Source organism: Drosophila bipectinata, chromosome 3R (genome assembly GCF_030179905.1).
Source record: "Drosophila bipectinata strain 14024-0381.07 chromosome 3R, DbipHiC1v2, whole genome shotgun sequence".
Taxonomy (NCBI): domain Eukaryota; kingdom Metazoa; phylum Arthropoda; class Insecta; order Diptera; family Drosophilidae; genus Drosophila; species Drosophila bipectinata.
The window spans coordinates 3795874-3808742 of record NC_091739.1 but is presented as its reverse complement, the minus strand read 5'-3'; the positions used below and the strand labels follow the sequence as shown (position 1 = coordinate 3808742).

General features: G+C 42.2%; 1 protein-coding gene across 5 annotated transcripts in view; it reads right to left on the bottom strand.

Moving 5' to 3' along the window:
- Positions 1 to 12869, bottom strand: part of 5-HT7 (5-hydroxytryptamine receptor 7) — a 50562-nt gene that overhangs the window by 34816 nt on the left and 2877 nt on the right. The window lies entirely within an intron of this gene.

Here is a 12869-nt window from a genome sequence, read left to right as displayed (position 1 = left end):
ACCCAATAAAGCCAACACGAAGTGCCACTCAGGCCCAAATGACAACCGAAATGTTAAATAAAATTGAAGGGCCTCCTTCTTCATCCCGTCTCGGTCTGCCCGTCTCTGTTTGTCTCCCTCTTCGGAGCCAGTCAAAAGTATCTTATATTGAATCTCTGCGACCCAGGATGGTACTACACATAAAAAAGATTAACGCTCGTTCAGGAGCCGGGCTAGAAATGGGTCAGAGTGCCATGTTTGCCGTCTGACAGCAGTCAATGACATGGATGTGGGCAAAAGTTAAGGGGTACATTTTATATATAAACGAGTCCAATCCTCACCTGCCCCAAAAGTGGTGGGTTATTTATTTTTGGTCTACGGAAAGCCAGAGAAATGACTTGTTCTGTATCCATATAAATGTTTTGTTTAACAAAACCCATAGAGCCTGACCCAGAATTTATTTGAAACTCAACTTTAAATATCTATTCACTGCCGCAATCGTATTGCATTCGGCTTCTGCATTATTTATAGTTTGTTGTGCTTTCCCTGGATTTTTTTATGCCCCGGCATACGTGATTTTGCATAAATTGCATGGCACAGCACACCTCTGGCTGCACCTGGCCCGCCCATTTTTCCGTCATCCCCAGTAGGCGGCGCAGACTTTTCAGCTTAGCTTCCGCTTTTCTTTTCGCACTCGTACGGGCTTTTCCGAAAATATTTTCCCACTGAGCGTTTGCATTCACCGTGCCGGGCACGCCGGCTTCAAAGTTGTTATATTATTTATGCGTCGACTGCCACAGCAGACAAAATTGTTGGAATAAATGTACCGAAAGCGAAAGGCGATAATAAATAAATGTAAGCCCCAATAAAGATTGAACGATACAGCCCGAGTATTGATATCGGAGGGCCAACTTTAACCCATTAAGCGCAGGATCGCATGTGCAATCTGCAAGGTATGCATCCGGAATGCTTAAACGACAAAAAATGGATATATTTATATTTATGATGGTGTAATCTGGTAGAGCAAAACGAATGAGTTTCAAATGAATAAATAATCATTGCGTGATTTATGTTTATGTATTACACATCACAGCCATATATTGCACACAAAAATTTATCTCTATTTTAAAAATATGACATAGATAAACCACTCTGCCACCAATGCTTTATTTTTAGGAACTTTTAATATCTGATACCTATATCTGATTGTTTTGGTTTCTGACAGAAAAAGTTTATTGAATTCTTTTATCTTTGTTTGAATATTTCACTCTAGTTAGGGCTTTATCAATACCCAAGCAATGAATGAACTCGGTGGAAACTTTTGCTAGTGCCTCATCAATATTAATAGCCTTTCATGTTCATTTCGAAAAATTGTTTGCTCTTTTTCAAATCAGCTTTGTGACCTTTTCTGATGAGCTCGAGCAAGAGAACAAATCAGATTCGCAAATCGGTCGAGGGTTAAGCCGTTTATCCAGTGCTCACTGCCCGAAGTGTGTGGACAGGTGCTGTGGCAACATTTTCAGGTGTTGCTCGGGCCAAATTGAATAACATACGCAGGACCTAAGCGCCCAGGACATGGAGAGGTTAGGGGTGTTGGGTTAGTGGGGCGTCGGTGGGTGTGACGGGACTGCCTCCTATGTTTATCAGCGCATAAATACAATAGCAAATGTACTGTTAACTCGTATTTTTCCCACAAAGTGTGAATGGAAATACGTGCACCGAGCGTGTGTGAATTTATTTGTTTGTTTTGAACAACCACAACCGCATCGAATGGGTCTCTAGACTCTGGAGTAGCTTTAAGATGGAAGATACAAAAAGTGCTGAAGAGCTCGCATTATGTAACCTGAAGCGCGACCGAATACTAAGGTGAGCTGGCTGCTGGCGGGCTAACTGGAAAATTGTGTAAATAAACAGTATTAAATTTTCCGCTTGACGACCAATAGAATGGCGAACGGACACGCAGCCCCAGTTGTTGCCGCAGAATATCGATTCCGCCGGAGTCAGAGCCGGAGTCCAAAAAGCCTTCGAGCCAAACTCTCAAGGGTGGCCCAGAAGTGCCAGATGATAGAGCTGAACTCGACTTCTAACTAAATTTACAACAACTTGAGCCATAAAAATTGAGACGATAGCCGTAAAAATGAGGCTACATTTGTGCAGTGCACAGGGAAAAAAAGACTGTTGATTTTGAATAAAATATTTTTCAGAACATTGGAGGGAGTCGATTTATTTTTTTACTTAATAACCAAAAAAAATAAGGTAATATAAATATTTATTTTTTTCTGTGAAACCAGGCCCTCCCTTTCTCAACTTTTCGTATAAATTCTTTTCTTCCAGCTCGCTATCTTCCACCCAGCAGGCAGGCCATGAGACGTCGACATGAATAGGGAGGCGGGAGTCGTGGAACCTACGAGTTTGGGGGCGTGGCAATTGCTGATGCTGCGTCTTGGCTGGGCGCCACTTAACGCCACCGGCAGGGGCCCCACCAGTCAGCCCAGCCAGCTTTCATTCCCATGCAAAAAGTTCAATTCGGGGCCGCCGGTTTTTCTTTTCCTTTCGGATTTTGCCCGATTCTATTCCGCCAAGGGGCCTGCCATTTGGATAACTTGCGTGGCACGGAGCACGGAGCAGACAAAAAGTTTTCCTCTGTGTGGCTACGAGGTCGTGTTGCCAGATGAGGCAAGAACTCTTCAATGTATATCTGTTTAAACTTCTACCCGTGCTTCTGAAAGAAAAACCTGAAAGAGGTGCGTGAAAGTGGTCGGTGCTTATTTGTCTTAATTTTCCGCAAAAGCTTAAAAACAAGACACTGTACTGGCAATTTCGGTAAACAATATAGGAGGTGCTTTGAAGGAAGCTGATGATTAAAACTTTGATGATTCACCTCCTCTCGAATCTGAAAGAGGCCTGCCTTTTTTCATTTAGAATTTTTCTTTAAATTTCCCTTCACTGCGCCACATAATTTAAAGCCGGCCCAATTTCGTTGCCTGCTTTTGGGCGCACACTTGGCAACCTAACACACACCCAAACATGGCCAGCATCCTTGGTGGCACTCGCCCATGCCCTCACCCTGGCAACGCCACGCTTCCAACGGCCAAGCTCTTCAGACACGCATATGCAGGGACTTAGTTTTAACCCGGGGCTATGAAATCTTGTAGCTGACATTTATGCGAGTCTAAGTTCTATTAACGTACTCGCAACTCGTCCTCCCACCAAACTCACTTTCCCGGCCCGAATATATTTATATGTATGTGTGGGTGGGAGGGTGTAAGTGTGCTCATATCCTTTGCGACTCGTTCAAGTGTGTGTGTGTGCTAAGGAGAGTGTGCGTGTTGACATTGATTGCGTGCGTGCTGCTGACAGTTGTCCGTACAAGCTTAATGGCAGTGCGATTTTAATTGAATAATATGCAGCCCCCTAAGCTGGGTGCTGGGACCCCAACCCTGACCACAGTCTTATGGGTCAGATCCTTGTCCTTGCCTGGTATTCCCTGCTCCCAAAGACAAACAAACAAAGACGAACCCCAGTCGACTGGAGCTCATGCATATGACATGGGCCATGTTTGCTTTGACTCAGACACAGAGAACTCAGCGCCCCCACCCCGGCCACTTTCTTTCTTCTCAGCCTTTACTAGCCAGGTCTCGGCCAAGATTTAGTAGCACCATAATTGTCAATGGGCCATTAGGACGATGTCCTGGTACCCCGCCGGGATCCCCTGCGGTCATGTCAATCACTCAGCCGTAAGCCTCAGAGATGGCGACGTGATGGAAATTATTGTTATTACTTTAGTACACAGAGATCAATTATAGGTTAATTGGTAATTAAATAAGTCTTGAAATATGATATTCCTCAGAGAATATTTAAATAGGTTAATCATCCAAAATTGGAGTCCTAAAAGCCTTTCTTATGTTATACATAATTCCCCAACTAAGCCACATAAGTCTCCTGACCAAGCTAAACCGACAACAAAATTAACTTTCTGACTATTTGAATAAAACATTTTTGTACAATTCATCAGACCAGATGGGCAGCTGCCCCGTCTCAATAATTTCATTCGAATCACAACTTTTGCCTCGGTCACGCACTCATCTTTGATTCCTCGATGATTATGAAGTTGGCCGGACAGATGGGGCCACATATTTTTATTGACATCGAAGGCAAACAAAGCGGAAGTCATCTTGGCCCCCATCTCCGACTCCCGAAGACATTATGAGTTTGCGGATGCGTGCAGGAATTATGCTCGTATGAAAAATCAATAAATTATTGTATTTAGTGTATACATAACTCGTATTATTGTGAATTACTGCCGCTCGACTGGCCCTGATCTGACAGGTCATGCGTTAAAGTTGACTTTGATGCCCGGACAGAGGCATTCCAATTAAAGCTCACCTCCTGAGCAAATGTTTGTGTTATGCGTGCGTTGTCATAAATTAAATTATATTTCAATTAGATGCTTGGCCACAAATAAATAACAAAAACCATCAAGTTTCATGCCTAATTGTGCGTCAAGGCGAGTGACCCTTCGAAATCCTGGGGTCCCTGAAGCTGGCCGGATCAGAGGCCAGGAAATTAATTTCAAGCCAAATCCTTGGCACACAAAGCAAAGACGTTTTTCTCCCCCATTTTTTCGCAAAAGACCGTCTGATGCAGTTGCAGCTTCTCGAATGCCATGAGACAGCAGAAATGTCATACGGAAAACTGCTCAAAATATGCAAAAATAAAATAAGAAAATCCGGCAGGCGACGACGGCATGGGCGGTCGGAGGTCGGTGGTCGGCGGTCGGAGTCGGGAGTCCGGAGGGTGGGAGCGCAACAACTACAACGCGAGCATGTAAAAAGAAATTGAAAACGGAAGGAAGCACAAAACGAAGAAAACAGGAGCAAAAAACAAACAAGCGCATGACATGCAAAACAGGCAAACAAGCAACGAGGCTCGAGGGAAGAACTGCTCGGAAAAGTGGGTGGCCCCTGGGCTGGTTAGGATACAGACCGTACAGGGGGCCAGAGGGTGGACGGCTAGGGGCCGGGGCTACCGCACAACTGAAGGAACAACTGAAAATGCGCTGATAAGCGAGGCGTGCTCACCGGAAGCACCAGCGAAATACACGAGAAAAAAGGGGGGCAGCACGTCTCCGCCGAGAACCGGAGGAATGAGGGATGTACAGAGACATTTTGAAAGAGGGAGCTGACAAAAAATTGAGCAAAGTGCCCATCGTCTGGGCTTATACCCTGCACTCGTCTTGGCCAGCTACCAGGATACAGGCTCTGGCCAAGGGGGCTACTCACAGTTCGCTTAGCATAAGTTACTCTTGAGAAATATTATCCTAGGATTTGCTCAACCCATTGCCAAGGCATATCAATAATTTTATTAGGATCTAGAAAATCTGAAAGCTTATGCTAAAATGTAATTGAAACCAATTATGGGTATTTATTCTGATGTAACTGCCAACTAGTTCTCAGGACTTTATTTATAGAATTTAATCTCGCGGCATAGAAATAGCTTTTAAAGAAAAATATCTAAGCTTTTTCCCTTAAAACATGCATATTATGTATTTCTCTGTAGCTTTATCACCTTAAAAATATGTGCATCACGTAGTAATTTAATTTCAGTGTTTTTTTTACCACTATAAAAAATAAATAATATATTAAAGACAATGCCTCCCTACACTTTTCACGTCAATACCCTCCGCCCCTTTAGGAATCAAATGGAGGCCACTTTGGCGCCAATTTGCCAGCTAATTTCACCCAAACAGCCACGGCAAGTAATTAGACCCTGATTTTGTGCAGAGCATTGCGAGTGAGGAGAAGATTAAACTGCGCGAATTCCTAAATAGCAGCAAGTGACGAAGGACATGCAGTTGTATGTGCAGTTGGTGGGGCCAAGCGGGGATAAAGACGCGGGGGTGGTGCCATCAAGAGAGTGGGAGGCTCGAAACGAGGACGGCAGCCCCAAGCTAAATGTCAGCACAAGTGCGAGTGCAGCTAGCCCAGGAAAGTCCAGGTGTCCTCATACCCGTGTTGCTGGTTTTTAGGAGCGTTGGCTGGCACGCGCCAATTGATGCGATGAATGCTCATAACGAGTGCCATGCACTGAGAAAAATTTACAAATTAAGCTAATGATTTATTTGTAGTTTTACTTAGATTAAAACAATTATTTATTTTATTCGATCACGATTTAAGGCTCTTCTTGTAAAACTTTAAAAAATAAACTCATAAAATAATTTTTCTAAATTTTTCTCTCAGTTCTAGGTGGCTGGTGTAGCCCTTGGGGCAGGTGGCACAGTGCGAGGGTGATGCCGAAACAATGCTAAAAATCAATAAAAACCATTAAAATGCAGCCAAGGCTGGCGACGCCTTGCCAAGGAATGCGAAGTTCAAGCAGCAAGGTTCCCCAACGGCGGAGCGAACCTCGGGAGTGGGAATCCCATTCAGGTTGCATGCAGGTTGCGTGATTGGAGTTGCCCCTGGAGTTGCCTTCTTTTTTTTATAAATAGATTCCAATGGCATAATTGCCAACAAATCGATGCCAAAACGCTGCAGACTGCCGAGAACAAGGTCGAGGACAGAACGGTGTTGAAATTTTGGAATAAAAACGCACCAGAAAATACATTAAATTTATGGCTTCAGCCAAGTGGTGGCGGAGGGCGCTTGTCGGGCTGCATGAATTATGTGCCAGGCGACACAAATGCAAATCGGCAACTAAATTCGCCATGAGATTTATGTGCCACACGCCGTGGCGTGCAGAACCCACAAAAATAAACGTAAAGATGGCATACTACATTTTGGGAGTTTACAAAATTTAAATTTCATCGAATGCTGACTACCACATGCCTTTAATATTTTTTTTGGAAAACTTATCAAGTCACTTCCTGTGGCGTAAATTAAATATTTGCCAAACCGAAAGAAAAAAGAAAGTGCAAACTCATATTTGCTGAACATTTCATTTCATATATTTGCACTGACCACAAAATGCATTCGATTAATAAATAAAGCCAATTTGCAACCCGGAGCTAGGATATATGCAAATGCCATTCCCGGTCCAAAATTTCATATCTGTGTCTGTGTCGGTAGTTGGGCAGCACAGAGCTCATCAATCATGCAGAATGTTTTGGGAATTCGCATGCAATAGCCACACCACCAGGACATATTCGTGTTTGCCCGAAATATTTGGCAGATACTCCGGACTGGCCTGGTCTGGACGGCCTACTGACTTTTATCTGGCCCACTTGAATTCCACTCTATCTAGTTCTGGCGCTTAAATTAATTGAAGGAATAAATATCGGATATGTGGGCCAAACCATGTATAAAGATTATTTTCGATTGATAAACGCTCCAGACTGCAAACAAAAGCCAATGATTGTACCAATACAGATAACTTTTGCTTTCCCATTTCCATTGAAGACATTACCTGGACAGGTTGAAGCTGGAAACTCAAATATGGAAAGTTTGCCAAATTACAAAACTTAAATTGAAAAACACCCAAATGTGTTCATAGTGGGATAAAAAAATAAGTTATGCACAAATAATGGCTACAATATCACCATTTTATGAGGCAGAATAAATGCCTTCGCACTCTGTGTATTTATACGATTTCGACATTAAATGATTGAATGGGTTAATGGGTTCTCAGTCAGCGCCGGTAAACAATGCCCAGGGGTCAGAACTTTTCCACATCAACACTGATGGAAATGCCATTTTAATAAATCATTCCCTGCCAAATAATAATATTGTGCTTTTATGGTTGGCGTTGGCGGGGCATCCACAATAAACAGCGAAACAAATGCCAATTATAATTCGCATGATATATTTATAAATAGTTATTTATTTATTTTTGGAGCAGTGTCGTTGACTTTTTATCCAACCCGTTGGCAACCAGAAACGAATTGCGTTTGCCGGTTTTTATTGTTCGCCCGCCGATATAACGCATACGCAGTGGTGAGCACCGGCGATAAATAAGTAATTAAAGCGCCTAAATAAATAATTAGTCGGACATTAGTGCCGACTGTGGGCGTTTTCTGCATACCAACAGCAGCCAATCTGCAATATTATCCCCATTAACCAGCATCAAAACAAGAAAAATAATTCGATTCGGAAAGGAATGCCTGATACCCTGACCCGTGTACAATGATAATAAAATTTAATTTACGAGAGCATTGAAAAGCAAATATTCCATTAACAAAATTATACATTTTTTGTGGAGAAAATGACTAGAAAAGTATAACACTAGCCAGCAATACAAGCACTATCTACGGCCGGACAAGAATTAAACACATAGGGAAATCTTGCACTTAAGGCCAAACAAATCACAAAGCCATTAATTTTTATTAACAAAATCTCGGCTGAGCAGTCCCGAAAGTCAAGAGCCAAGCGCCAAGAGTTGTCCAGCCAAGAAACCAAAAACAAATTCAACATTTGGGCCCTGATATGGACGCGAAGCCAAATGAAGGCGAACATACAAAATACAAATAGGAGGAAAAAAAACGTTAGAACTGGTCGTGGCGAACTCCGTCCAAAAAAGTGGGCTTATCAGTAACGTAATTAAGCAACGATAAAGTACCCGCCACGCCCCCTCTAGCCCCGTTTCCGATTTTTTCGGCGCCCGTCCACCCACCGAGTCAGTATTGGTGGTTCTTTTGCTTTTTTCGGGGAGTGATGAGTGTGGGACGAGCGATAAGCACGGGCCTTCTTTTCTGCTTTTATTTATTTTTTTTGTTTAGCCTCAATGAGCATAGTTTATATCAATTTAGATTTGAATTTAATTTATTTACACAGCCACATGAGTGAGCGGGGGTGCTACGGCGGTCAGCAGTAGATAGAATCGTTAGTCACACAATAGGTGACAAAGAGGGGAATATTCCAGTGGGCTTGCAATAAATCTGGTGATAAAAAAAATATACAGTAGAGAAAGAGCTCCTACTTTAGTGCTAGCGTACAAGTTCAAAAAATTGCATTCTTTTCAAAGGAATGTTATCGATCAAACCCGTGAAATGTGAAACTAATGGTAAGCTCCGGCTGATCGATGGAATGCCATTTCTTACCCCCTGGCCATTAATTAACTGAGCCAATTAGTTGAGCGCTGCATTAGTGGGGATTACGTATACGCCAAGTGCGCCAAGCGATGTGGAAACGCACTTAATCGCATTGTTTCGGGATATCCCGCAGCTGCCACACATTACCATTCACGTTCCGGCAATGCCCGATATTTTTCGAACATAACTGCAGTTTGGCATCCGATTCTTTCCATCTCAACTCGACTAAATCCGACTCTACTCGATGATTATCGCATAATAATAACAAAAGCAGATCTGCAATTTGTGTGCACAAGTGGCGAGTGTAGAGAGAGAAAAGCTTTTAATTGCACATCGCGCTTGATTACCTTCTTGTTTACTGGCCAGAGTTTTCAATTAGCAGTTTATAACAATATTAAACCATACGGAAGAGAGTAAATATGGGTTAGAACAGGGTAGTTCGAGTGCAGAGATCAACTATCCAGGAAATGTCAATTATTTTACACTAAAGAAAACTATTTTTGACCACAAATTTATGAGAGATTTAAAATAACTTGATACATATTTAATTTAATATACAATTCATGGCACAATTACTACAAGGTAGTCTCGTTGTTGACAGTTCATTCAATTTTTAGACGGGTAAGATCCAATGTGGTAAAGCATAAAGATTTTGTGAACGAAAGTAAATCAACATATAGAAAACTTTTAAAAATTTAAAATATTTTAACTTTAACATTTCCTATATTTTCCCAATATACTTGTTGTATTAAATTATAAAAACATACATAATAATATGACTTTATTAGGTGAAATTGAGCCTTAGTCACCCTTTAAGGGCTAAAAGAACACTTTTTAGTCAACACTGCTTGCCTCACAGCCTTTAATTTGGCTAACGGACTACTTTTGTGGACGAGACTACCTTAAAGTGGTTGTATTACGATATAAGCAAGACTTTTGTAACATATTAAAAATATTTAAAAAAGCCACAAGATGAAATACTAACATTTTTTTATTTCTGTGTAGCTATTGAACTGCAATCATTTTGCATTTTTCATCTCACTTTTAATTCGTTCTATTCAATTTGCGAACAAAGTTGATTACAATTCAATTAGCGTTTGTAGCAAGTTCTTTGCAATTGTGTGGCCAAAACACAATCAGGTTGTGGAAGATGCCTACAATTACGAGCTCCGACCGGAACCGGATTGCCATGTATGCAATTAGCCATCAAAGTGTAGTGGGCAAACACTCGCGGCCGTCTTGCCAGACATTGGCCTTGATTAATGGCCCCAAAACATAATTGCCCACACATAATGCACCCTCGAGACAGGAACAATTGCCACTTAGGCCTGCGAGAATGGACTGGAAGGCACTCGTTCTCTTTCTCGAGGGTCTCGGGCACTTAACCCAAACATGTTTTCGGTTTTCGGTTTCCAGCCCTTGGACTCGGTCTCGGTCTTGGTCTGTGCTCTTCGCCTAATGCCTAATCAAAACATAAACAATCCGAGACCTGACTGGCAATTTAATTAATGAAAAGCCAAAACACTTGAACATCTCTCCGTCGGTCGAAGGTCCTTTGCCCTGACTTATGCTGAGTGACTTCTGCGGTAGCCCGAACCGGCCCGAGTTGGCTCCTGAAGTGTGTACAATTTGGCTAATAATATATACAATGTGTCTGATTTGAAGAGGTGACAGGATGGGTTTATTAGTCCCTGATTTAGTCCAATATTTTCCAAAATAAAAAGATTCCCAACCACTTCCTAATCTGTCCCCCAACCACTCACGTGTTAGCCTCTAATCAATTTGTGTTGCCGGTTTCATCGCTTTAATTACTGGTCATTAATCATAATTGAAACGGGAGGCGTGCAAACAAAAGCCCACAAAGAATTTTCCGGCAAGGCCAAAGTTCTCTGTTACTGACCGCCTTCTTATGCAAATTTCTCTGGTCAAACTTTTTCAAGCTGACTGTGCAAAAGGATGGCGGCAGATGACGGTTAACGATGCGAGTGCCAAGAGCAGGCCGCAGCTGATCCAGTTGATTGAAGCAGCCAAGGCTCGGGGCTTAAATTCGCAATTATGTCGTTTTAATAAACAGCGCCCGACCAGCCATAATTGCCCAGATGCTGGGCGAGTCCCTGGGTGAAGTATATGCCGGCTACAGCAGGAGCTGTAACTGAGCCCCGAGAAACTCAAGCCGAAACGATTGAGCCTGCCTATCAATAATGTGCGTGACACAATGTTGCCAAAGGCTCTGTCTCTCGTTCCTTTCGCTCTGTTCGGCCGTCCCACGCGGCGTATACGCAATGCGGCATGAGATGGATAGCAGGATCAAATGGTATTTCCCAGCATGTTAAGTGGATTGTTTACGTCTCCTAGTGGGCGTGCACAGGCGGTACGTTTATATGTGGTGCGTGACAATTACGCCAAGGTGGAAAACGAAAACAACAACGAAAACTCAACTTAATTGCAGGCATTAATTATGCGCAAAATTAAAATATATTGTGCAGTGTTCTTAATGGCGGTTGTTATTACTATTAGCCTTAACCGAAAATGCAATTCGAATTAATTTTTGTTCGCATTCAAGCTGGCTTAATTAGTTTTTCATGATTCGCACAAGCTATTGATTATATGTCGATACTGAATTATAAAGTGCAGTATCCCCAGCCAACGTGAAGTCAGTAATTAATCTTCTTTCAAGCGACCGCAGGCAGTGCAACAAGAGTTGATTTTAATGAAATTATACCCAGCTGAATGGGAATGCAGTTCGGTTCTCCCTTTCGGTTCGATCCAATCTGATCCGTGCTTCTGGCATTTTCAATATGCTCGTTTATTAACGCACGAATATTGCACCAAGCTAATTAAGCTTTAAATTATTTTACGGCTTAAGGCCATAACATCTATAATTTTAATGAAAGCTTCTGCGTTAAATGGAATTCATAAAGGGATTTTATTAAAATTCAAGGACATTGAACGATTAAGGAAAAATGAGTTGCTAAAAATGAAAATTATTCAATATGATTGTAAGCTTATAAGCGAAAAAGTCCTTTCCATAAATAGTCATCTATAATAGTCCAGACACAAGTTTCTGGTATTGAATATCCGAAAATGACATCCCCAGTACTATATGATTTGAAAATGGAAACCGGAATGGTTTCCTTTGCGTTCGTATGGCACAAAGGGATAATGTGAATTATTTGCCGTCTGTCGGAGTCTCTGCTGCCACTGCTTCTCAATTATTATTGCGTATTATTTATTTATGCAATATTCCGAATGCGTTTCTGGCAACAAGCTGTTGCACTGTTGTGAGTCGCTCATCTGGCAAATAAATGCAATTTTATGAATCAAAGGGTCTCAGTAGTCTGGCCGAAACAGCGGGGAAATTGAATTCTCATTGTGTGGCAAGGCCCGGGGCATTGTGAAATTGACTTTCAAGTTGGGAATCTGCTTGGGTAAATTTGACATCATAAATCAACAAGGCTAGATTGGAGCGGAAGGTGGATAATCAGGAAAAGATTTCAGTCCCCGTCAGTCCCTGTGGCCCGCTTTAAACTCGACTTATCGGGGTCTGCAAATCCTTGCGATTCCCCATTAGCCGTGCCAACTAATTAACATAAGTAATTTGCTTAATGGCCTTTCAAAAACAACCCTCGCTACCCTCTCCCGAAAAATGCTCCAACTTCTTGGATACCTGTTTGGCCTCGTTTGTCAGATCCCAAAAAGAAGGAAAATGGCAAACAAATAATGGAATAGACAGGGCGAACAAACACAAGAAGGGAAACAAACAAAGACACATGCAACTGAAACTGAGAAATCCCTGGCTTACCTGATGGATTTCCCAATGGCGGGCATGAACTAATATTTTGTAAATAAAAACCTGGCGCTTCGT